Source organism: Acartia tonsa, chromosome 13 (assembly GCF_053477335.1).
Source record: "Acartia tonsa isolate MP-2025a chromosome 13, ASM5347733v1, whole genome shotgun sequence".
In the NCBI taxonomy this organism is placed as follows: domain Eukaryota; kingdom Metazoa; phylum Arthropoda; class Copepoda; order Calanoida; family Acartiidae; genus Acartia; species Acartia tonsa.
In genome coordinates, this window is record NC_137272.1 from 34,027,762 (window position 1) to 34,054,469 (window position 26,708).

A 26,708-nucleotide genomic window follows, 5' to 3' on the forward strand; every position below is an offset into this window, starting at 1 on the left:
TCATTACATAATATTAAACTTGTTTTAAATATATCATCATATATTAACATGCAGGGATCTAAAGACAATGGCCGAAAAATTTATATACATTCCCAATGATGATACACAATATACCAAGTCTGCAGATTAAAATTAGTGGTTGAAACGTTTGAATACTCAACTTAATGTGCCAACATATTAAAATTCATCAAAGTTCCCAAAGTTGTTAAGCAACCGAATAAGTTATATAAAACGTTATTATAAAACATTTGGGACCAGTGCAATAAAATGACCATTGTCCCTTCTCTTTATGATTATAAATACATCATCGTATATTAACAAGGAATATCATATTCATGTGTAGCACATTTCCATTATCATTTAAACTGTAATAAAGTAATAATATATGCATAATAAATATTTAAATCTGGTAGCTTGTTGAATGCATTTTTAGATACAGTTATATTTTGGTCTTTAAGTAACCGTTGGACGACAGTTAAAGAACGAACGTACATTCAATAACAATGTATCTTCGCTTCTAAAATAATATTTATAATATAGTGTTTACTTAATTTTACTTGTAAATAAATCTTCAATGATATTAGCCAGCCTATGTTTAGCTCTGGTTGTGCATTAACTTCTGCATATTATCAATTTAGATAATACATAATATCACAAAAATGTATTTTTCATAAAGAGATAAAAGGCAGTGATTAATAGTTCGAGTTAAACAATAGAGAGGGAGGTTTAATAACTGTATGCCCCCTTCCCGAGGACCCTGTGCTCAATTTCAATTGGACATTTAAAAATCAACAAACAGCGTTGGGAATATTAACACAGCCAAGGCGCAGAAAGAAATTTGCTAGCAGACGAAACATGTCCTCAACAGAGGGATCCAAGTAGTTGTCTGGTTATACAGCTACAACTATTTATTGATTAATGGGCAGCTTGTACTGTTGTAACTAATATGCGGTTCTGATGCTTTAATAATTTGTGCGGTGGTGAATACACACCTCTAACCCTAAGTATTTGAATATAATAGTTATGTTATGGAAGTTTATAGTATTAAAGCAATGCACACAAAATTTAAATTAAATTAGATCCTTAACGTAATAATTAAAATGGTTCGTTTTTGTAATGTTAGAAAAGTGACAATTTAATATGGGATCATGTCACTCTTAGACTAAGCGCCTAGTCTTTTAGTAACATGTTAAACTTTGCTTAGTCTATTGTAAACATGAAAAAGGCTAATTTTTTTGGTCATTTTTACAAAAACAGGCCATAAAATATGAGTAGGGGGTAATGCCTTTGTCCATAAACGGGCCAAACCCAATACCATTCAAAGTTATGATATTTAAATTAAGGACGTGCAGTCAAAGGGTTGGTTGTCTGACGGCCGTTTGTACGTATGGACACCAGTTATTGTAAGAATAATAAGAATAATCACATGCCTTGCAAAGATTAAAATCTATCTTCCCCCAATGCAATGGGGGTGATACAAAATAATATATGTAATTCTCTATATAATAGCTAATTACATTTTGAAAAGTTAGTAAAAAACAAGGATGACAACATACAAACGAAATATCAAATAAAAACACGTAAAATCAGAATAGTTTGATAATTATATCACAAATTTTTTTGTCAAAAAAGTTTAAAAGTCAACATATATCAAACGGAATGGACATACGGACTTTCTAGTTTTAATTATAAAGCGGATACACATTCTAAACTGTAAAAATATTAATCTGAAATTGAGGGGACAATTCTTCAACTAATAAAATTATTATTTTGAAATACCACCTTAATTCAAAGCCTTATGTGACAATAGTGTGATTTCACTTCCGTATAAATATTATCTTATCTGCTAAGTGTTTATATATTGCAAAAAAAAAACACAATTCTTAAAGTAACATGATGTCTGCTTGTGTGTGTCTGAACCTAAGAATCTTGCTGACCACTGAACCGATATGGTTCTCCTTTACAAGTTAGCTTCTCATAGGCCAAGAGAATATTTATAACTATTGGTGGGGAGGTACCCCCACCCTCGTCCCCACCAAAAAATAGACTAACCTATATTTATTTGATAGGAGCGAAAAAATGATAAAAACAGTTTTTAATTAGTAATTGCTTTTCTTAATAATACAATTAGCGGATTTAATAACACACCTTATGTGACATTATCTTACTTGCTTGTATGGGCAGATTGATACTTGTTATTGGTATTCCAACAAAATAGTAATTTTTTTAAATCTTCCAAAATTTTAAAGAAAATTCGCAAAATATTTTTAATTAGGCAAACTTAATTAGTGTCTTAAAAACGATTGTAATTGTAAAGAAAATATCACAATAATTACAAAAGAACTGTATTCTTTTAATTTTAAAATTGTTTTCAATAAACATCTTACAATTTTAGGGGTAAAGGGTAAATTTTCAGAGAGAGAGGGGACAAGGTGCTGTATGTTACACTAGTCCCCAAAGTTTTTATGAGAACGTTTACTTATTTGTTGGCTTAACAATTTCGGGGACTTTAGTGAATTTTGTTTGATCGATTCATTAAGTTCAGTGTCCAAACGTTTTGACCACTAATTGTAATCTACAGAAGGGTAAATTTTTTTTATCATCATTGGGGAGGTAAATCTAATTGACGGTCATTGTCTTATCCCTTTAGATCCCTGTTATTAACTTTGTGGGGTAATAATAATAAGTTGGGGGGGGGGGGTAATTCTTGGGTGGGGTAATAATAAGAAAGGGTAATGTGCATATGATTGCTTTATTATCATATTTACATTGCATTAAACACAGGCATTGAAGGATAGGTGCCTTTAAAAAATGATGTCATACAATACAGATGACCAATGATAGGCCAATACACAGACTAAGTTACCAATGGCATGCAAGTTCACATTGTAATTGACCATTAGAAGGCAAGTATGACGTCATTTTTTTATAGATTAATCCTTATATAAAAGTAACAGGATCTATGTGTGTCCGATGGATCTCTGTAACCGCTGAACCGATTTGGTTCTCCTAAGCTTTGAAGCTTCTCATAGGTCCTAAGAAGATAAATCGCTTACCCCCTCCCCCTCAAGTGCCCCTAGAGGCATCTAGAGACGTAGACGCTAATAAAAAAATAAATAAAGATATTGTTTTATCAGAAGGGAGGGGAATGGCAGATAATTTGCCTTTCTCCAAGGAGTGGATAAATTTCCCGTCAATTGACCTAACCCTAACTCACTGAGTGTGTCCATTTCAAACAAATTTCATTTACAAACTTGTCCTTAGGGGAAAGAGTATTAAAATCAATTAAAATTTTGACTTCATTACATGGTAATTAAGGTATTTATTACTAATTAGCCCCCGAGTAACCCCTTCCCCTCAATCAAAGAACATATTTTTATTGGAGGGGGGGGGGTTATTAACCCCACTTCCCATAAAACAACTATACATTATCTATGACCAATCAGGGATCTAAAGGGATAAGACAATTGCCTCTAAATGGATCCCCCATGATGATACACAAAACTACCCCTTCTATAGATTAAAATTTATTGAACCAAAATTCACTAAAGAACCAAAAGTTATTAAGCCAACGAATAAGAAAATTTTATTATACAACTCTGGAAACTAGTGTAATAAACAGCCCAATGGCCCCTCTCTCTCTCTTTGATGACCAATACATCTTTCTTCTAATGAAAATTACAAATACTTGAAAATATCTACGTTATTAAATAAGTTAATTTCTAAAATTTTATCCTAATTTTGAACACGAAACTTTTTTGTAATAAGCATGGCCTTTGTTTATTTATTCAAATAATAACTTAAGATAACTCTCTCTGTCTCTTTAAAAGTATAGTATTCGCTTTTAATTTTTTTCATTTGATAATATGTAAATTGATAGAGCTCTAGGGGCATTTGAGTTAGGGGGGGGGGGGGTTGAATTCGACAACTCCATTTTTCATTTTAGTTTTAGACAGAAAAAGAAAAAAAATCTTTTGGGAGGTGGTCATTTTTTCCTAGAGCCATATTTCTTTGGAGGGTGGTGGTAATTTCCCCCAAATAGCTATAAACCTTCCCATGACCTATGAATCAGCTGTCTATTTTTAATAGCAGCTAAGAAAATTACCCCCATATTTTCTACCAGACAGACCGACCGACAAACGGACATTTAACTAAAACTGTTTTAAATAGTGTCCCTTTAACCCTTACAGATCGGGGGGGGGGGCTCCAAGAGCCCCCCCCCCCTCTAGTTTTTTCAATCTCATTTTTTTTGTAGGTAAGATGGAGTGCTGTGACTTCATGACTTTTTAAGTTTAGTAATTATACGTCGGCAAGAGTTGATTTTATTAGGATATCTGGTCTGTGTCGGTCGTGGTGTCCGGTCAAAGTCGGTTGGGTAGCACCAAAATTAGAAAAAAATTCTTTAAAAATCTTAATTTCTACATTATGACTTTTGTGTATAAGGAGAAACCTAAAACTTTTTGGTGAATACTGAGATATCAATGACCTTCTGAGAAAAAATGTGTTATGACTCTTTGACCGCTCCCTGACCGACTTTATGACCGATTTTTGTCCGGCTTTTACTACAGACATATATCATGAATATCGTGGCTTCTATTACAGCTAGAGTCCTATAAATTTTTTTGGTAAATCCTTGAGCAACATCAAACAGATAAAAATATTAATCGGCGCCGCCAACCGCCGTTTTACCGCCGTAACCGCCGAAAATGGCGGTTTCCGTTATTTGCCGTTTTTTGGCGATGATCAGAAAAAGTATTTTTTTTGTTATGAAAAATAAAAGTTCGTCCTAAAATTTGGTCATCCTCGCTGCAAAATTGGCCGCTCTACAGCTGTTTTAAAATTTAGCGGCTGGCCGCTAAAAAGCGGCTAAGGAGCGGCCTGGCTGCTATGACTACAAAAAGTAATTTTCTCTAAAAATACACATGAACCACCAGAAAAAAATTTTACGTCTTTATCTGTAACAGGAGCCGAGATAGAGGGGGGGGGGCTCTTGGAGCCCCCCCCCCCCCCCCGATCTATTAAGGTGGGAATTGGGGCCCGAGCTGTAAGGGTTAAGTATTATGCAAATGTTCAAAGCATTAAGTTTAATTGTTGTTTTGTTTCATTTTAATAGCCAGCATGCTAATAATTTTTAATAGCGAAGCTTTTTTACATTTATAGTCGTTCAGCCCTTACGTCTGTCCGATAGTTAAAGCATGTTAGAATCATTCTATTGATTTAAAACATTACATGCCGACTATTGTAAACATTAAGTGCAATTAAGTAATCGTATCAACTCTATAATTATATCAGAACAACGATTAAGCACAATGTTATACGCAAAGCATCTACAAGTCTTTAAATAAGGTATTTAAGTTTTTTTGCGACAGATTTACATATAATATTAGTCTAAAAGTCACCTCGCTTTTTATGGATGTTGTCCTGCTTGTTGAAAAGAAAATTTTATAATATTTAAGTGACATTAAGGTTACAGCAGGCTTGCAGAGGCAGAATTATACTGTCATAATATGGATTCAATGTTTAGAGAAACAGCTTTTTTGTTTCTAAGTTTGTGTAAAAAGATATCTTTTGTTTGGTTATTTAGTGGCGGGGCAACTCTATAATTGACTATTGAAAAAATGTAAATTAACCCAAAAAAAATATGTAAATACAGGGATCTAAAGGGATAAGACAATAAACGATAAATTTGTATACATCCCCAATGATGATACACAAAATTACCCCCTCTGTAGATTACAATTAGTGGTTGAAACGTTTGGACCCTTAATTTAATGAACCAATCAATCAATGACAGTCCCTAAAGTTTTGAATTCAACGAATAAACTAAAACGTAGTTATGAAACTTTGGGGACTAGTGTTATAAACATTCCAATGTCCTCTCCATCCCTGGCATTTATTGGATAGTAAATATTTGGAGGAAGAAAGGTATGCAGATTTATTTAACCATAATTGCCCTCTCACAAATTTTGAATTATTCCATTCTTGTTATTAATTTATATTACAGCCACAAATTGAGTGGTTGCCTTTTTCAATATTTCAAGAAAAAAATATTTTCTTTCAAATTACCAGGGAGGGAGGGGACATTGGACTGTAAATTATTCTAATCCCCAATTGTTTAAAAACACGTTTTGCCATTTGTTGGCCTAAAAAATATGGAGGTCTAAGATAAATCGCGACTTTTAAATTTTAGTCCAAGAAATGCATTCAATTTTATCAACAAAATAGCTTTTAATAATAGTTATCCCTTATGGAGTTTAATAATATAATTGCACTTTGAGATAGCCGTAAAAATTATTCTGTTTTACTTTAAGCGCTGCAATAATCATTTAGATGTTTAAAAAGTCGTAAAAAATATTCCTTAAAATAATTAAAGGATACATAAGTATTTAAGAATTTATGTATGATGGTATAATAATAGAAATTTTAAAGTTTAACAGAAAAGTGATTTAAAGTCAACAAAATATTATCTAAAATAAGAAGGAAGGACAAATGAATAATAGGATAATTATATCATACAAAAAGTTTAAATTCGACGTACAATCTTTCTGGTAAGAGTTTTAGAGTTGCTACGCTTCCTAAATCGTACCTAACTGTTATAGGAATCATCATTTGAAATCTTAAATTTATAGGACAATTCTAATATGTCTAAATTAATGAAAATAAATATTGATCTATGTAGTTTTATAAAAATAGTTATTATTTTATTTTCTCCACCTTTACAGTATTACACAAATAAGATATGGACGAATGAAAAATTAATATCTTGTTCATTGTCCTATCTCTGTGACATTATCCACATGTGCCTAGCCCCCGGAATTGATTTCCATTTTTCCAAGATTAAGATCTCAGAAACATGCATGGATAGCAGCTGAAGGAAAATTTATTCTCCCTTCAAAATGAAAAGAAGCAAGCTTTGATACTTTTCTGTATTTTTTGCTTTTATCTTAAATCTTTATTTCATTAAACGAAGAGCGTTATTGGGTATATAATCTACAAAAGAGGCAATTTTGTATATAATCATTGGGCATTGGACTTTTTTTGAATTTTGATTGGTTTGTTCATTAAGTTGAGTGTCACCCACTGACCACTAATTGTAATCTACAGATGGGATAACTTGTGTATCATCATTGGGGATGTACATTAATTTATCCTCGATTGTCTTATCCCTTTAGATCCCTGGCGTCATATACTTATGTGCAGTAGATGTAAGATTTAAATTTGATTTCTAGTAAAAATCTCTGCACTTATATGACAGTATATAATTACTGTATTTGCTATCTAATTTATGCACTGACAATTTACTGTAACAGTATGTCTTTAGAAACGGGAAAGGCAAAGATTTAAGCACGGATTAAAAGTTTTACCTGCGTTGTATTATAAACAACAAGGATATTTACTTTAAGGCTTGATATTTGCGTCATATTAAAGATATTAGAAGAAATATTTAATATCTGCAACTCCATAAATCTTACATTAATAAACATTACTTATAATATCATTTGATATATGTCGATGATTGTATGATAGAAATGACCACTTTTATTTATCATAAATAACAAAGCCCATATTATCCTGTTGTGACGTCATAAATATCGGGAGAGGAAAAGGGAAAGGAGAACCCCATTTCTCCCATCTCCTTGGAAGAGATTTTCTTCCCCCCCCCCTCTCCTATCCCGAAATTTATGACGTCACAACAGGACAATATTGGCATTGTCCTATTAACAAATTGTTCAATTAGGCTTTAAAAAACGTCCTTTTTATTATACTGGCAGCTGCACCCCCATTATATTGGGGCTCTTTATTCAAAGAAGAAGGCCAAAAAATAGCCTAAAACAATCATGGGAGTTGGACCTATGTTAAGCTTCCCTAAAAAGTAAAACTCAATCAGTTCAGAAGTCGTTAATGCTCATACTTAAGACTTAAAAAAACCTTACTAAATAATAGAATGGTGGCTTTTTGGGCATTTCTTATTTTTCAAACTTTGTGAAAAATATCTTTTTTTCTATAACAGCTTTCATGTATTAAAGTTGTTTTTAAGCTTGTTGGTCAAAATAAAATAATCTTCAAAATAAATTTAGAAATTCTTATAAAACTTTCTTTTTTTGTATTATTAAATGATATATATATTTTTTCATACTTCGTAAAATAAGTCTTAATATTGTTGCACTTCATTTAATACTTATATTTTCGGGAACTTTTGTTTAATGAAATCTTCCAATTTTAACATGTACAAAACGGCCTGCTTTATTGCATCTAGATCTATGACAGATCTATAAAGGAAATAAATGTCTATATATGAGCTCAAGTTTTCCAAAAATTAAGTGTTTTAAACCCATAGTGCTCCAATAATCCATAATAAACTCTCCTAGTGGGCTTTGGGAAAATCAGGGATCTTAGGGGATAAGACAAAAGACAATAATCAGATGTACAACTCTGATGATAATAAACGGTATTGCATCTTCTGTAAATTAACCTGTTATTTCAAATAAATGTTTAGACACTCATTTAATGAACCAACCATTTATAATTTGAAGCCAACGAGTAAGAAAACAATACAGTAAAACTAGTAAAATTAACAGTCTGTCCCCTCACTCCCGTGGCAAAATCTTGATTTCTTGTTGTGCTAACATTTCTATCATATTGTCCGTCGTATATTATTACAAAACAGTGACAATATGAGCTGTTTATTACATTAGTGTTCAAAGTTTAACAATAACATTTTTTATTCGATGGCTTAACAACTTCGGGGGCTTATGATGAATTTGATTGGTTGGTTTATGAAGTTGAGTGTCCAAATGTTTTAACCATTACTTTTAATCTACAAAAAAGGTAATTTTGTGCGTCATCATTGTGGATGTACAACAATTTATCAGCTATTGTCTTATCCCTGTAGATCCCTCTTATTATATTGGTCACACTCTTATTTAATTGCTTTATTGTCTTTTACGAACCTTGCGGAAGTAAATACACACCATTGATATATAAATTATTTTTGATAAAAATCATAATCCAGGCTTGACCTAAAATTTATTTACTTCCAAGTGTATAATACACAGGAATAAGACTTATTAATGTTTATTATCTTAAACTTAATTATCTATTCTGTACATTAAAATAATTGGTCGAAAAGTTTATACACCACTGGTATGGAATCCAACCAAAGTACACAAAGTACTTCCTGGTTAAACCAATAATGAACAACAAAAAAACCCTTCTGCAGATCAAAACTATTGGTTAAAAACTTATGAACCAGCAAATCAAAATTCAAAAAAAGCCTACTGATGAGATTTTGAAAGATTGGATTCAGTGTAATTTACAGTCCAATGCGGAGCTCTTCCAACCTTCACCCAACATAACCTAGCCTAAAGCCTAAGCATACAAAAAAAAGTCCAGTTGCAATATGAGGGAAACCGCCAGCTATATAAAAGTCCCCATTCAGAAAAAAAACTGACAATTTATTTGACAAATGTAGGGCACGTAGCAAAAAAATTGAAATAAAAACGGATTCAATTTATAACAATGCTAGCTTTGTTTTGTTGAGGTGTTCATTCAAAACAGAAAAAAACAAAAAAAGCCTAAATCCATTCGAGAACCCACGTAACGCTTACCTAAAATTAAAAACTCATTTAATTCAGTGGTTAGGGAGATATATAAAAATAACAAATAAAAAGAAACCTTTATACTTTACATTAATTGGGTTAATATCATAAAAATAGCATTCTATTAGTTACGCCTGTTTTTGGGATAAGACATTCCCCCTTCTAATTCATTCATCTGACATAGCTACAATAGCAATTTTTCAACCTTTGTCACGCATTTGACATAGCAAACACTAGGAATCGAACCAACTAACTAACGAATTGTTTTTTTTGAAAAATTATTCTTTTTGTAAAAACAACCCTTTTAAAATTGTTTATATGAAAGAGTTTTAAAAATTAAATAAACAAATTTAGATAAATAGAACATTGTATTTCGCAGTTATTTTCAAAGAAGGTGTACAATCATTAACGCTTGATATCACAATCGCATTGCGATTATAATCGACTAAAAGACACAATTGTGATCTTGTAATAGTTTACAGTTCTGCTTATACATTTGATTAGAGGATTTTTTCCCGCCTTATAAGAAGTTGCATTTAGTATGCCTTTGGTGAAAAAAACACTTGTGTAAAAATTTAAACCATTTTGGACAAGTATCATGCCCAAAAAATTCGAGAATTAGAGAAAAAAATCACGAAACTTAAACGTGATTTTCAGCTGTCGTTGGGGAGGTGGGGGGGTCAACACTCAATGAAATTAAAGACCTTCTCATCTGCCCCTCAAATATTAATTAGAATTATTTCACTTGTTGGCTATACCTTATTCCTGTAATGGAACACTGTTGATATTATGGCTATAATTTATGGCCTAAAGAAATGTTTATATGCTTATAATATCAGGGAGTAAAGGCACTAGATACTTCAAACTTTTTCTAGCTTTTTAGACCTAATATTTGAAGTTTGGAAACGTTGTAGCGAACTTTTTAATGATTATAAATGTCTGTCTATTCGTCTGTTACTTTAATACCAAAGGTTGTCTACTCGATAAATTGATTTACATCCCCAATTATGGTAATCAAAATTACCCCTTCAGATAAAATTATCCATAGAAAAGTTTGGAACTAATCAATCAAAATTTAATATAAGTACCCAAACTTTTAAACAAATAAAAACTTCGGGTACCAGTGCAATTTACAGTCCAATGTCCCCTCCCTCCACCCCTGATGGAAAGTACACTGATATCGTGTATAGGGGTAATAAATAATATTTATTACATCAAAACTTAATATTCTTTAAACATTGCATAATTGCGGGCCAAAAGTGTCCAATATTTTCAACCAATAATTTACATAAGGGGTAATTTAATGGAGGGTGTGGGCATTGGACTGTAAAGTACAGTGGTACCCAAAGTTTTATAAATACACTCTCCCATTTGTTGGCTTAAAAACTTTGGGTACTTTTATCAAATATTGATTGGTTGATGCAAGCTCCCAGTGTCCAACAAATAATTGTAATCTACAGAAGGGATAATTTTGTTTTTTTAATATAGGGGATGTACATTATAAAATTGGTTCATGGCTAATACTTTTAGTACTAAAATTTCAATAGTTTGAAACTGATTATAACTGATTAAACGATTATAACACAATTCTATTGATGTCAAATTTTGTTTACATGTTTATTAATAGAAAATTTGGACAATAGCTCTGTGTACCAGGGATCTAAAGGGATAAGACAATGGCCGATAAATTGATGTACATCCCTAATGATGATACACAAAACTACTCCATCTATAAATTGCAATTAATGGTTGAAACGGTTATACACTCAACTTAATATACCAACCAATCAAAATTTATAGTCACCATAAATGTTAAGCAAACAAATAAGAAAACATTAGCATAAAACTTTGGGTACTAGTGTAATAAACAGCTTAATGTCCCATCCCTCTCTATCTATACATATATCAAGTAAATGTAAATTTTAACAATTATTAAGATATATTGATTGAATAATTGTATTGTTATGCATGGATCTAAAGGGATAAGACAATGGCTGATAAATTGATGTACAATGATGATACAAAAAATTACGCCATCTATAAATTGCAATTATGTGGTTGAAACCCCTTTTTCCATGAGTGTTATGTGTTATATATTATAAAAATTCACAAATTCTAAGGGCTAGGACGATATAGGATAAATTAATCTATAATCAAATTCTTCCTCTGATCCTAGATTATTATAAGGATTAGCTACGTCCCTAGAGGCCTGTTGGAGCACTTTAAGGGATGGAGGGTAGGGGAAATCGATCCTTCACAATAAATTTGAGTTTTAAAAAGAGAAAGGAGAAAAATGTTGGTTTAATTTGATCATTATTAGTTAACAAAATGTATTTTCTGCAAAAAAAAAGTCTTAAATCAAGAAACTTTTACATTTTAATAAAGAGACTTTCATTTTTTATAAACAAAAATATTCAGCAAAAAGTTTATTTATATTTTCAAGTGTTATATCCCCCCAGTCCCCAGTAAAGAAAGGGTGAAAGTTATAATTGTCAATTTGTCCCCTACGATTTATGAATAGTGACAAACATTCAACAATTTAAATCGATTTGAATCATGCAGTCCTTTCCCACAAAGTGCATGTCGAGCACTGCCACCCCCCCCCCCCTCTCTATATAAAAGAAGGGAGTATTTTCAACCCTTTATGTAACTGCGGTGACTTAACTCAGCGGGGGTACCCATTACCCAATATAACCTAACCTAATCTGACCTATAATAATAATCAAACGAAATAAAAACAAAACTCTTTATTAGTAGCGAAGCTACTCTGTAATTCGAAACGTCCGTCCGTCCGTCTGTTTGAGACAGAAAGGGAGAACATGACTTTCTCGGCTCCTATAAAAAAAATAGAGAGCTGAAATTTCTAGAGATTAATTATGTTAACATTTTCATATTTTTTTAGTTTAATGTTTTTTATGAAACTGCTCTATAGTTCATTTTTTCCGGATATCCATCCATAATTTTTGAGCTTCGCTACTTATGGATGTTGTCATCCTTGTTTTCAATCTATTTTATGCTCAACTAGTCACTTTGAGGAAATATGCAAAACACTTTCAGGGGGGGGGGGGGAAGTTATATACACACAAACATTATAGGGTTCTAGCAATTAAAATAGCAGAAAACATGTCCTGTATCTTACTTTACAAATATGGAAAATTGATAGAATTGTCAATTTTCAAATTGCTAGTTTGAATGGGTTGATATTCATACATATATAGGGATAGGTCAATGAATGATATATTAATATTTTCTTTTATGTAATTATATGACATCTTATTATATATACTGGTACCCAAAGTTTTACAATAATGTTAGCTTATTCGTTGACTTAACAACGTTGGGGAATTTTTATTGAATTTCGTTTGGTCGGTTTATTAAGATGAGTATCCAAATGTTTCAACCACTAATTTTCAAACTACAGAAGAGGTATTTTTGTATATCATCACTGGGGATGTAAATCCATTTATTGCCCATTGTCTTATCCCTTTAGATTCCTGATACACTTGGTCAAAGGGTTAGGATGCCTTTATGAATATGATAAAGCTATTATGACATCCTTTAAAATTGAAGGGTGGAATTTTTAAAACTTTACAAAGTAAAATCAGGAATCTAAAGGAATAAGACAATGACCGATAAATTGAGGTACATCCCCATTGATGATACACAAAATTACCCATTCTGTAGATTAAAATTGGTGGTTCAAATGTTTGAACACCCAACACTCTATGCTTGTGATATAACCACAAAAATAGAAAAATCCGCCCATAATTTATTTATCTTCATGTAGAAACCCAACCCATTTGGCTGGTTTTATTATCAACAAAATAAAGTAGTTACAGCACAGCTTTAGGGTAGCATATAGTGTTTTTGTACTGTTACAGATTGATAATAAACAATTATAGAAACGGCCGGTTATATCTTGAGTTTAAACACAACAATAAAAGACCGATAGAGCTAACAATAGGTGATATTTCTTACAAAACGGATAAAAATGATTATTAGAATAGCGTTTTATGGCTATTATAGGATTTTGTGCAATTCAGGCTTTGTTGTTTTCAGGTTTTAGATAAGGTTCCAGGCAGGTTTTAAGCTATTTAGTTTGATCAGTTTCTTGACATTTTTGTAAGAACTTATTGTCCAATGGGTACAATACCGTTTCAGAATAACCCATAACTTTAGGATGGCTTTAATTTTTAAAAAACACACAAAACAAAATTTATTCAAATTATACTACAGAGCCTAGACTGTGTAGTTACTATAGAGTCTTGACTTTGTAGATACTATAGAGTCTAGACTGTGTAGATACTATAAAGTCTAGACTATATGGATACTATAGAGTCATAACTGTGTAGATATTATAGAGTCTAAAAAGTGTAGATACTATAGAGTCTAGACTGTGTAGATATTATAGAGTCTAGACTATACATATACTATAGAGTCTAGACTATGTAGATAGTGTAGAGTCTAGACTGTTTAGATATTGTAGAGTCTAGACTATGTAGATACAATAGAGTCTAGACTGTGTAGATACTATAGAGTCTATACTATGTAGATACTATAGAGTCTAGACTATGTAGATACTATAGAGTCTAGACTGTGTAGATACTGCAGAGTCTATATTGTATAGATACTATAGAGTCTATACTGTGAAGATACTATAGAGTCTAGACTATGTAGATACATTAGAGTCTAGACTGTGTAAATACTATAGAGTCTAGACTGTGTAGATACTATAAAGTCTAAACTGTGTAGATACTTTAGAGCCTAGACTGTGTAGATGCTATAGAGTCTAGACTATGTAGATACTTTAGAGTCTAGACTATATAGATACTATAGAGTCTAGACTGTGTAGATGCTATAGAGTCTAAACTGTGTAGATACTATACACTCTAGACTGTATAGACACTGTGAAGTCTAGACTGAAGGGAAATTGTAGAGTCTATACTAAATATACATTAATTTTGTAACCAACTATTTATAGAGTAGCTGCAAAACTTCAAAAAAATAGAGCCACCCTACTCGCATATTATGACCAAATCTAATAATACTTACACAACCCACTGTGCGCTTTCATGGTTGGGGGAGAAGGGGGGGGGGGCAATTCAAAACACAACAATTGCGTATACACACATAAACAATAAAGGGGGGATGGGCAGCAACAATTATTCATTCATCTATTTATATATTATCAAAGGAGGGAAATGGCAATGTCAAGAATAACCCATTACCCAGTACTCAATGTTCTCTAACCTAAAGTTATACCGCAAACAAGTACTTTGATGGAAACTGCCAAAATTCGTTACAATTTTAAACAAATTATTCAAAAATAAAAAAAATAACTAAAATTCTATCTGAAAACAAAAAAAAGAATGTTTTCGTTACAGAATAACAAATTGATTTTTGATGCCTTTCGGCCATTTTTTCAAATTTTAGCCTTTTTAGAGATAAACCGCTAAAAGGGGTGAAAAATTCTTATGCAGTTTCGCCCCTTTATGGGTAGAGCCAGTTTTTCAAAACAATTTAATTTTTTGTATTATATTAAACATAAGACAAGGTACAATAAATTGATGTGCATCCATAATGATAATAAACAAAATTGCCACTTCTCAAGATATTAAATGCTAGTTGTAAGTTGTAACCAATTAATCAATATAAAAAATAACCAAATTTTCAAGCCAACGAACTTTGCGCTTATAAAACTTTGGGTACTAGCATAATTTACAGTTCAATGCCCCCCCCCCCCCTCTTTTTTATAAACGGACAAACATAAATAATGAAAATTTTTTTCAAATGCGTTTTCCATTTTTCATAATTCTCGTCCTTACCCCTCTAAAAAGGCTTGAAGGGCTAAAAATCTGCATTTTCGCTCCCTTCAAAGGTCAGAGGGTTGAACAAAAAAGAGGGAAAAATTGAAAAATAAAGAAAACATGAATTTCTTAAAATTAGGAATCAAGGTGCTAAAATATTAGCTTCAAAATGGGAAAGATACAAAGAAAGTTGACAATTCTGCACTATTGCGCCTGAACAAAAGTTCAGGGTTTCATATATACATGGATAGGTATATTAAAGAAAATAAAATCACCCACCATTTTATGTTTGAGGTTTCGCTTATATCTTTAAGTAAGAAGAACTTTATGTGGTTATATACAGAGCTGGATCTTTAAATCATTTTTATGGTGCCCTGAATGTGGGCGATTCAGAGGTGAACCGTAGGTGCGCTGATGGTGCACCACAGCGCACCTATAACACATTGATTTTTAAAAGATTTTCGGCGCGGTGTTGTTAGATCACTTGCGCACTCACTAAAATAGCTATCTTTAAATGCTTTATTTTGTTATTAATATTGCTGTCATAAGTCCCCAAAATAACACATCTCAATGATATTTATAGCTTTAATGTTTCCTAAAATTGCCACCTATATGTTTTGCCGGCAACATATCCATACGAGCAGGGCCAACTTTATTACTTAAGATGGGTCAGTACAGTATTTTATATAAACCAATATATAATTTACTTTAAAAATAACTATAAAAATGTTTTCACAATAGTTTTGCAATAAAATATTAAAGTAATTAAAAAAAAATATTTATTTATTAAATATGATTCACCCCGATTTTGCTCGGCAATGCCACTTGCTGAGTACGATTGGGGCGCCGGTACCGCGCCACTGGCCGCGCCAAATCGCCCATGCCATTTCGATTTAAAGATTGGTATTAATAATCTGATGGTGCGTTGAAATGAATCGCCCCGGTTTAGCGCACCTATAAACGATTTAAAGATCCAGCTCAGGTATCTAATGGGATAAGACAATGGCTGATAAATTGATGTAGATCCCCAATATTGATACACAAAATTACCCCTATACAAATAAACCACTAACCAATGAAAATTCACTGAAGTCCCCAAAGCTAATGAATAAGAAAAAGTTATTATACTTTGGGGACTAGTGTAATAAACAGCCCATTGTCCCCTCTCTTTGTTAAGACTTGAGTCAATAATAAGAACCTTATATGACTACTTTAATACGATGAAATGTCATCCATCAACCACTTTTCTATAATGTCTAAATAACTCATTAAAATAATTACATCTCCCTTTATCCCAAGATTACTATAGCAATGTAGCTTTTCATTTTGTACCAAAACTGAAAATTATTACAGTTTTCTTTCTATAAATATGCAGGGAGGGAGAGAATAATAACTGCATTTTATAAAAAAAAATTATCTTTTATTTTAATTGTACTACTATTTCTTTTGATAAATTTGTACCATATTCATGGAAATTTGATTGAAAATATTGGTTAAAAGGTTCGAACACTATTGGTTCGGAAGCAACCAATAAAAATTCAACAAAACTACTCACATTTTTTGAGCAAACGAATAAGATATCAGTGTAAATTAAAGTATAGTGTCCCCTCCCTCCCTGATTATCGACTAAAAGACCTGTAAGACGTACAGACCCACCAAACCTCTAGTTATAGAGTAGCTATGCTATGCCTAGAAGTGCATAAGTGGATGTGTCAGAATTCTTTTTATCATGAAAATATTAAATTAGCCCCTTTTCAAATGTTTAGCATAAACCAGGGGTTGCAGGTATGTGTAATAGAATGGTAGATTTAGGTTTCTAATAGTATATTGCAAACAAATATTCTGCACAAGCGGAGTCGCCCCTCCATTGCTCTAGTGGCTCTTTAGGGAACGGGGGTCGGGGGACAATTTCTATTTTGAAAAATAAGGTTTCATCCCCCAAAATAGTTGTAAAACCTTCTATGGACTTATAATAAGCTTTATTGTAAAGGAGAACTATACCTGCCATGCGGTCACCGAGGACTCAAAAAACAAACAAAAAACCTTACTTCTTTATAAAACAGGATTAAGGCAAAATAATTTTTCACCAACTTAAAAATCCTTAAAAGTTCCTGGGAGAAAGAAAAAATCTACGAGATCAGAAACTGCATACGTTATCGGGGATGGAAGGATTGGAAAATTTTTAGATAATTATGCTTCCCCAAATAATTAAGTGTTTAATTCTGCATCAAATAAGTTTCATATATGGAAAGAAAAAGGTATTGTAGATTATATATCAGCTATTGTAATGTCCCTGTCGCCCTGATATATTATACATTGTCCGTCAAAATTGATTCTTTTCATAAATCGTTTCACTCCTTTTTTTTCAAGTAGCGCTGCTACTCGATGTGTTAAAATGGTACCCAAGGTTTTCTTTTTTGTGCTCAAAAACTTTGGATACTGTTTCAAACTAGTAGTTTTTAAACTTTTCAACTTATAATTTTAACCTAAAGAAGGGATAATTTTGTTTATCAAAATGGGTAAAATTGTTTTATCCATTAAAAAGGCGTTGGAATAAATTATTTATTTTTAGTGCTTAAAAGAAATTCTTGGTAGAAGGCATATATCTTGAGAGATAATACAATGGACGATAAATTGATGTTCTTCCCCTATAATATTAAACAAAATTACCAGTTCTATAGATCCAAACTTACAGTTGAAGACTGCTAGTTTGAACTCATTAAGAATAAAAGTACCCAAAAACATGTTTATAAAACTTTGGGTTCCAGTATAACAATATATTACACCATGCAAATTCATTTCGCTATCTTTGATTATATTTTTTTAAAGAAGTAAAAAAGGAAATTTGAGGTGGGGTTGAAAAAAATGTCTTTAAAAAGTTGAATCAAAGGGGTTAAAAAGGTGGTGTAGATCAAAATTAAGTTATTGTTATTTTGACGTTGATGTTCATATTTTTGCATTTTTGACAAATTTCATAAAAAAATACTCTTAAATCTTAAATTTCAAGAAAAGACTTTTCAACTGAAATAAACCATATTCATCAAAATTGGACTTTTTCAGGTACTATCATTGAGTTTTGAAGAAACTTTTCAATTAATAATTTTCATCCACAGAAATAGTAATTTTGATTATCATCATTGGGGTTGCAGTATTGCAATTTATCTCCCATTGTCTTATCCCTTAGTTTAAAAGATATTTGCATAATAAGCATACAACTTATAAAGAAGCATTGCTACTAAAACTTAAAAGTCTACAGGGGCTGCTATTCAGCAAATTAATTTCATTTGAAATTTCCGAACATTAAATATTTTGTTGGAGTAAAGTTGGAGTAAAACTTGTTTTTTGGTGTAACTGAAAGGGAAGTGGGTAAGAATTGTTTGTCAGAATCACATTCCTTTTCCCTGAAAAGTCTAATATAAGGGAAAGTGGGCTTGCTCTAGCCTTTTTTTTGGCTTTTAGCTGGAGGGTTAATTTTTTCTCTTTGTGAGCTACTTTTTTAAAAATAAAATTTTATGGATATTAGATATTCAAAAACAGTGACATGTTTTAGGAAAAACGTGGACCATTGTGTTCATAAGTAGCGCAGCAATAACATTTTGATTAAAAGCCACCGAAAAATGTCCCTTTCTCCGTGTTTTTGGAGGGAAGAGACAATATAATCTAAATTACATAGGTACCCAAAGTTTTATAACAATGTTATCTTAATTGTTGGCTCAAAAAGCTTTAAGTACTTTTAGTCAAATGTGATTGGTGGACCCCAAACCAGTGTCTAAACTTTTTAACAAACAATTTAAATCTACAAAAGGTGTAAATCATCATTGGGAATGGATATCAATTTTTCATTGTCTTATCCTTTCAGATGCCTGCTTTTTGACCAATATATTAAGAATCACCATATTTAGACTATTAACAAGTATTGGAGCTATTAATTAGTCATCCCCTCCAAGGGGTGTGGGTATCTAGCCGCAAAATCCAGGGTCTATAGGGATAAGACAATGGCAGATAAATTTATGTACATCCAAAAGGATGATTTACAAAATTACCCCTTCTGTAGATTAGAATTAGTATTTTGGACACTTTACTTAATAAACCAACAAATCAAAATCCATTTAAAGTCCCAAAAGTCGTCAAGCCAACGAATAAGAAAACTTTGCTATAAAACTTTGGGGACTGGTCTAATTAACAGCCCATTATCCCCTCTCTATCTCTCTGCGCAAATTCACAGCGATGGATAAATGTATCCTCAACTTACCTAAAGAAAAAAATGGATGTTATTTTAAAGTTTTGAGTAAAAAGGATGATTTTATCAAACAAGCATCTTAATAATTACAAGAATTTAATATAAATTGTACAAGTACCCAAAGTTTTATAAACAGATTCTTAAATAAATTTTGTTAATTTTTTTACAAAATAAATGTTATCTAAAATTTTTAAACCAATATTTAAACCATGTAAAAAGTTCCATATTAGATTTAGTCAAATCAAGAAAGTTTTTAATCTATAGGATTATTAGTTTTCCTTTGAATATACACAACAAAGTCTAAGTCTTTATATTCATGATATATATCTTTAAATTTTTGCTAATAGAAACCCATATCCCCTTGTAACTAGGAGCAAGGTCAAATTTATAATTTTTAAAACAAAATAGAAAAAAAACTAAGAAAATATTTTCACCAGAAAAACGTTGATTTTGCTGCAGGGCAAAAATCGGAAAAAAAGGTGTTTACTCAAAACTGAAAAAAACGTTAATTTCTAAAAATATGAAATATGTCAAACATCATAAGTGTAATCAATTAGGCCAAAAAAATGCAATTAAAATTTTTTTTGAATGTCATCAAAAAGTAAGTAAATATTTTCACCGTCTACTGTGTATGGTATTAAGTTGCGCCTGTTTTGGACAAAGACCTTTCCCCTACTCTAACTATTACCTAAAATCGAATGTTTGTGATATTATGGAAACATCCTATCATTTTTGAGCCCTTGTGTTGACCCTAAATATGATGGAAAACCCTTGTACGCCTCCTTGGCACAAGGAACGCTATTCTCATAAGTAATTGTTGATAAGGACAAAGATTTTTTTATAATTAGAATATAGCGAGGGATTGATCTGTAAATTATACTGGTACCCAAAGTTTTATAAACACATCTCATTCGGTGGCTGAAACACATCGGGTACTTTTTTTAAATTTTGTTTGGTTGGTTTTAAACAAGAAGTGTCCAAACTTTTCAATCAATACTAAACAGTAGGGGTTATAGTCCATTGTTCTATCCCCGATAAGTTTTAAGAACACTTATCACTGCCCGAAAAAAAACTTTTTGGACTTCTAATTTTTCAAACTATTCATCAAGTTATAGTTTCAAGGCAATCTGAACAGGTTGCTTGTTTAGTGCGCATTTTGCCACAGAGAGAGAGGGAACAATGGGCTGTTTATTACACTAGTTCTATATGAACGTTTCTTATTCGTTGGCTTGATTACTTTTGAGACTTTAGTCAATTTTAATTGTTGAGTGCCCGAACGTTTCAACCACGAATTTTAATCTAAAGAAAGGGTAATTTTGTATATCATTAATGGGTATGTACATATATTTATCGGCCATTGTCTTGTCCCTTAAGATCTCAGGCATTTTGCTATTTTTATATTAACATAGCACTGTAGCTTTAGTGCCACTATGAATATCACCACCCTCCAAAAAAATCGCCCCTGGAAAAATTCCCCTTTGATTTTTTCTTTTAAATCTAAAATTTAAGACAGTTGGTGTCGATTTATATCGTTTACACAAGTGCCCCTAGAGGCCTTTTGGGGGCCCTTCATATGACATTCTGCGACCAAAATCGCGCAAGAGAATTTTATAGATAACTTTGGGATAAAAATGTTATGGTAGAAAATAACCCCAGGAGGAAAAATTGCCCGGGGAATTATTGGCCTCATTCCTTACATATTGGTTTTTAATTCTAATATACTCGAGATTTAACATTAGGCGCGTGTACAGACATTTTCTATAGGGGAGGGAGGGGACATTGGACTGTAATTTATACTGGTACCCATTATTACTTATTCGTTGGCTTTAAAATTTTGGTTACTTCTATAGAATTTTGATTAGTTGGTTTAAATCTTTCAGGGTCCAAACAATTAAACCAATAATTTTAACTAACAGATAGGAAAATTTAGTTTATCATCATTGGGAATGTATTTGAATGTATGTTGTCTTACTCCTTAAGAATCCTTAATTTGCTTTGGGGCAGGTTATTAAGGAGTTTATATAAGGATAAGCAATCCAAATTTGTCTTCTTGGGGAGGGGGGAGAGTTGTGTTTAAGGCATTCCATTAATTTTAAAATAAATCAACAACCCTTTAATCACCATTATTCAATAATAAAAATCAAGAGGATCATTAATTATTGTCCATTGTCCTATCCATGCTAATAATATCCTTGCCCTCCATATAGAAGCTAAAAAGTCAGTTAATGACCCCCCCCCCCCCCATCCCCTCATCCAACGTTCATACTTGGTGTTTTACGTGTGCACGTACAAATTACCCCGTTTATTACGAGAGGGGTGGCATGGACACCTATTCTGAAATTTATTATTTCATTTTACTTATACATTAGTTTTTACATACCTAATGGTTATATACAAAATTACCCCTTTTGTAGATTAAAACTATTTGTTAAAAGATTGGACACTATTAGATGTAAAACAACCAATCACAACTCAATAAAAGTAGCTAACAATATAGCAGCTGATAGCAGCTAAAATTTAATCAGTATACTCGTTTAAAAGCTGTCAAATCCGAAGTCACTCGAAAATCTCAGATTAACAACAACGAAATTAATTCGGAAAAAATCACAAAACATAAACGTGATTATCAGCTGTCGTTGGGGGGGGGGGGGGGGGCAACATTTAGTAGAATTGGCGACCATCTTATCTGCCCCCCAAATATTATTTTAGATTTATTTCGCTTAATGTCTATACCTTATTTCTGTGAAAATCTAGGCCAATATGCATGATTCAAAGTGTTGAAAAGCTGTCTCTTTCCCTTATTACGAGCACGTAATATCAAAGACAATTAACAGAATTTTTAAAACTAATTTTTTCTACTTTTTTTACCATGTATGATTAAATTACTTAGGTTTATATAAATATTAAACTTAATCATGATATTAATATTATCATTTTTTTACCATTTCATGGTAAGACAATGGACGATCCTAAATAATGATAAAAAATTACCCCTTCAGTAGATTAAAGATGATTATAAAACTTTGGGTTGGTAATTGGTATAATAATTTAATATATTCCCTAACTTTCTTCTTAAAAAAAAATGCTAAACATGCATGTCTAAATTAATCTTGAAATTGCACGCAGGTATAATATTGTAACTGTACGATGTAATTTATAGCGACAATTATTAAACATATCATTTCTTTCTGTAGACTTTTTAATACAAACTTTTATATAGCGAAGCTACTATATAAGTAGGGCAGGGATCTAAAGGGATATGATAATTGTCAATAAATTGATGTACATCCCCAATGATGAAACATAAAATTACCCCTGTAGATTAAAACTAATGATTGACATTCAACTTAATCATCTAGCCAACAAGAATGCACTGAAGTCTCCAAAGTTTTTAAGCCAACAAATGAAAATAATGATATTGAAAAACATTGTGGACTAGTATAATAAACAGCCCATTGTCCCCTCTCTCTCTGTAAGTTCGTTCTCCAATTTGCGTATATTTGTCAAAGGCTTCAAATATGGTGGACTTTTAATATATTCCTTAAACTAGCAGTTGCACTCCTAGCACCTAACATAATGCCTAACTTTCACAAATAAAACAGTTAAAAACATCCCGAGATCCGTGTAAAGTTTTACTGTAATAGAGAACTCAATTGGTTCAGCAGTTAGCGAGAACCTTTGGTACAGACAGATATAAACACATATAGATATCCTGTTACTTTTATATAACGAGAGCTGCTAAATATCTAAAATACATGTTGTTTTTTAACTTGCTTTTTTCGTTTATTATACAGTCGTAACAAAAATGCCTTTGGGGTATAAATTAAAATTAAATACATACATATAGAGTTTTTATAGGCTGTACTTTTTTGGGTGTAAAAAATAGCCAATTCTATTTATTATTTAAACAGTGGACAAAAAAATAGATAGAGAAATAGATTGATATATAAACAGATAGAAGAGAGATAGATAGATAGATAGATAGATAGACAGATAGATAAACAGATAGATAGAAAGATGGATAGACAGATAGATATACAGATAGATAGATTAATAGACTAAAAGATTATAGATAAATAGATTTCTAAACTGATATTTATTTTTGCTAAAGTGAAATATTGTCTTCATTTAAAAAACATATGTATACGTTGCCCAAATTAAAGCCATTACTGAACAAATAACTAAGATCATTTCTAAATGGCCCTAAAAACCAAAGGAAAGAGATATTGAACCCCTAAAAACTTGATTGCCCTCTAAATATGCAAGAAAAATGTGCAATAATATGACTTTGTTAATTTCTAATAGCAGAAAAGTTAGAGGCAAATTGTCTTTTTAAAATAATTGTTTTACATGTGACTTTTATGAATATGTATCATTGTTCAAGCTATATTCGAATTCATTTGTTTATTTCTTTCTCTAACAAATATCTTTATTATGACCATAGAAAAAAAACATTCACATCCATAAGTAGCACAGCAATAACAAGCTAATAATATTTATAATTATTTCTATTATGTAAAGAATTTAGGTTTTTGTTTGAAGCTTAAGATTGAGTTCTCCATTTAAGGGAAGCTTTAGATAGGCTCATGGATGGTTTTAAGCTATTTTAGCTGTAGATATAAGTCTTGGGATGGCTTTAGGCTATTTTTCTGCTCTTTCCTACATCTTAAAAATACAGAGCCTCTAGAAGTTAGTGGCGCATCCGCTAGTAAAACAATAAATAATGATAAAGAACAGTCAGACAAATCTTAGTTATTTAGTAGCTACGACTACCAATAAAAAAGTATCATAAAAACCCTTTTAGAATTCATATTTTGGATGATAAAAACAGCCATAAATAATTTCAAATATCAAATAAGGCTCTTTTTTAGTAGCGGTGAAATTCTTAAATTATTTTGAGTCTGTATGTTATGTTGTAATACTTTATTTAATGGATATAGAATATTTTAGCCAGCTACAAGTTTAACTTTATATGGTATTCGGGTTTAAGATCCTAGTATTAATAAATTGATTTTTACTTTATTGACATTTTAAAATAGCAATGGTAGATATATGATTCTAGCAGTATTTTTGCAAGTAAAATATAAAATTTAGGGGTTGCAAATTAATTTAATTGCTATTTACCTCTCATCAGGGAGGGATGGGACATTGTTACAATAAAGTTTTCTTATTCGTTGGCTAAACAACCTTGGGGACTTTTATTGAATTTTGATTGGATGTTTCAATAAGTTGACTATCCAAACGTTTGAAAAACTGATTGTAATCTAGAGAAGGGGTAACTTTGTGTAGCATCATTGGGGATGTACATCAATTTATCAGTCATTGTCCTATCTATTAATATACCTTTCCATACTTATAATTTACATCATCAAAAAAGGCATGACTTCTACTTGACTATCAAAGTAAATAAACAAAGCAGTGTTTTTTTCAAAACCACACATAGTAAAACTTAGCAGAGAGAGAGGGGACAATGGGCTGATTATTACATTAGTCCCCAAAGTTTTATAATAATGTTTGTTTTTTATGTGTTGACAACTTTGGGGACTTTAGTGAATTTTGATTGGTCGATTAATTGAGTACAGTGTCCAAACGTTTTAACCACTGATTTTAATCTACAGAAGTGGTAATTTCGTGTATAATCATTAGGGATGTATATCAATTTATCGGTCATTGTCTTGTCCCTGAGATTTTTTCATTTGACGGATTTGAATAAAAATATTTAGAGGATTTTTAAAAACACCAAAAGTAAGAAAAGTAGGAAGTAAAAAGCTTAAATATTCTTTTTCTAAATAAATGTTTGTTTAAGAATTAGTTTTATTTATTTAATAATGGACCCGTACTATTTGAATAGTGTTTTTTTTATATTAAGTTAGACACATTTAAAAAATAAATTTAGCAAGGACATATAAGTTCATTAAAAATTAAAGCTTTATCAGAAAAAGAGAAAACACATTTTTTATAGAAAATTATACTGAATACCATCTGTGATATCCTTATACTAAAGTAACAGGATGTCTGTGTGTTTGTGTGTTTGTTTGTACCGAAGGATCTCGCTAACCGCTTACCCTATCGGGTTCTCCTTAACAGGATAGCTTCTCATAGGTCCCGGGAAGGTTTTTAATTTTTTTATTTTAACTAAAATTAAAAAAAAAATTTCATCCCCAAAAAACTTTTTTTTACTTTTTCTTTAAAATCTAAAATTAAAAATTGGCTCATCAAATTCGACTCCCCCCTCCTCAAGTGCCCCTAGAGGCCTCTAGGGGCGTATCCGCTAGTGATATATAAAGTAATACGATGTATGAAGCTTAAGATCTCGCGAGATAGGTCGATTTTGCTACCTTTGAGTATGATATATGAGAGAGAGAGGGGGCAATGGGCTATTTTTTACACTAGATTCCAAGGTCCTATAATAACGTTTTCATATTCTGTAGCTTAACAATTTTGGGGACTTTAGTGAGTTTTAATTGGTTGGTTTATTAAATTGAGAGTTAAAATGTTTCAATTACTAATTTTAAATAACTGAGGGGGTAATTTTGTGTATCATCATGTGAAAGAAATAAAAGTACGTACAGACAAAGTGGGGGAAACTAATTGTAAAGACCATATTTTGCGTGTAATAACAAAATAACTGTTAAAACAATATATAGTAATAATATTTACATAAGTTGATATAATGATTACAGGGGGTGTGCGAAAGGAGGGGAAGGGTGTTGATCAGAGAGAAAGGGGGCAATGAGCTGTTTATTACACTATTTCCCAAAGTTTTCTTATTTGTTGGCTTTATAACTTTGGCGACTTTTATAAATTTTGATAGCTTGGCTCATTAAGTTGAATATCCAAACGTTTCAACCACTAATTCTAATCTATAAAACGGGTAAATTTGTGTATCCTTATTGGGGATTACCATAAATTTATCGGCCATTGTCTTATCCCTTTAGATCCCTCAAATTTAAATACTGTCAGACAAAATAAGGATGGTTTTAGGGACATAGTTCTATCCCAAAACACACCCCTTATGTGAAAATTTAGTGATTGGAGGGGGGGGGAGTATCGATTTCGCAC

At 31.6% G+C, this 26,708-nt stretch overlaps 1 protein-coding gene across 1 annotated transcript in view; it reads right to left on the reverse strand.

Annotated features, from left to right (window-relative positions):
• The window catches only part of LOC145334954 (semaphorin-1A-like), a 197,579-nt gene that overhangs the window by 138,598 nt on the left and 32,273 nt on the right, over window positions 1–26,708 (reverse strand). The gene's annotated exons all lie outside the window — the stretch shown is intronic.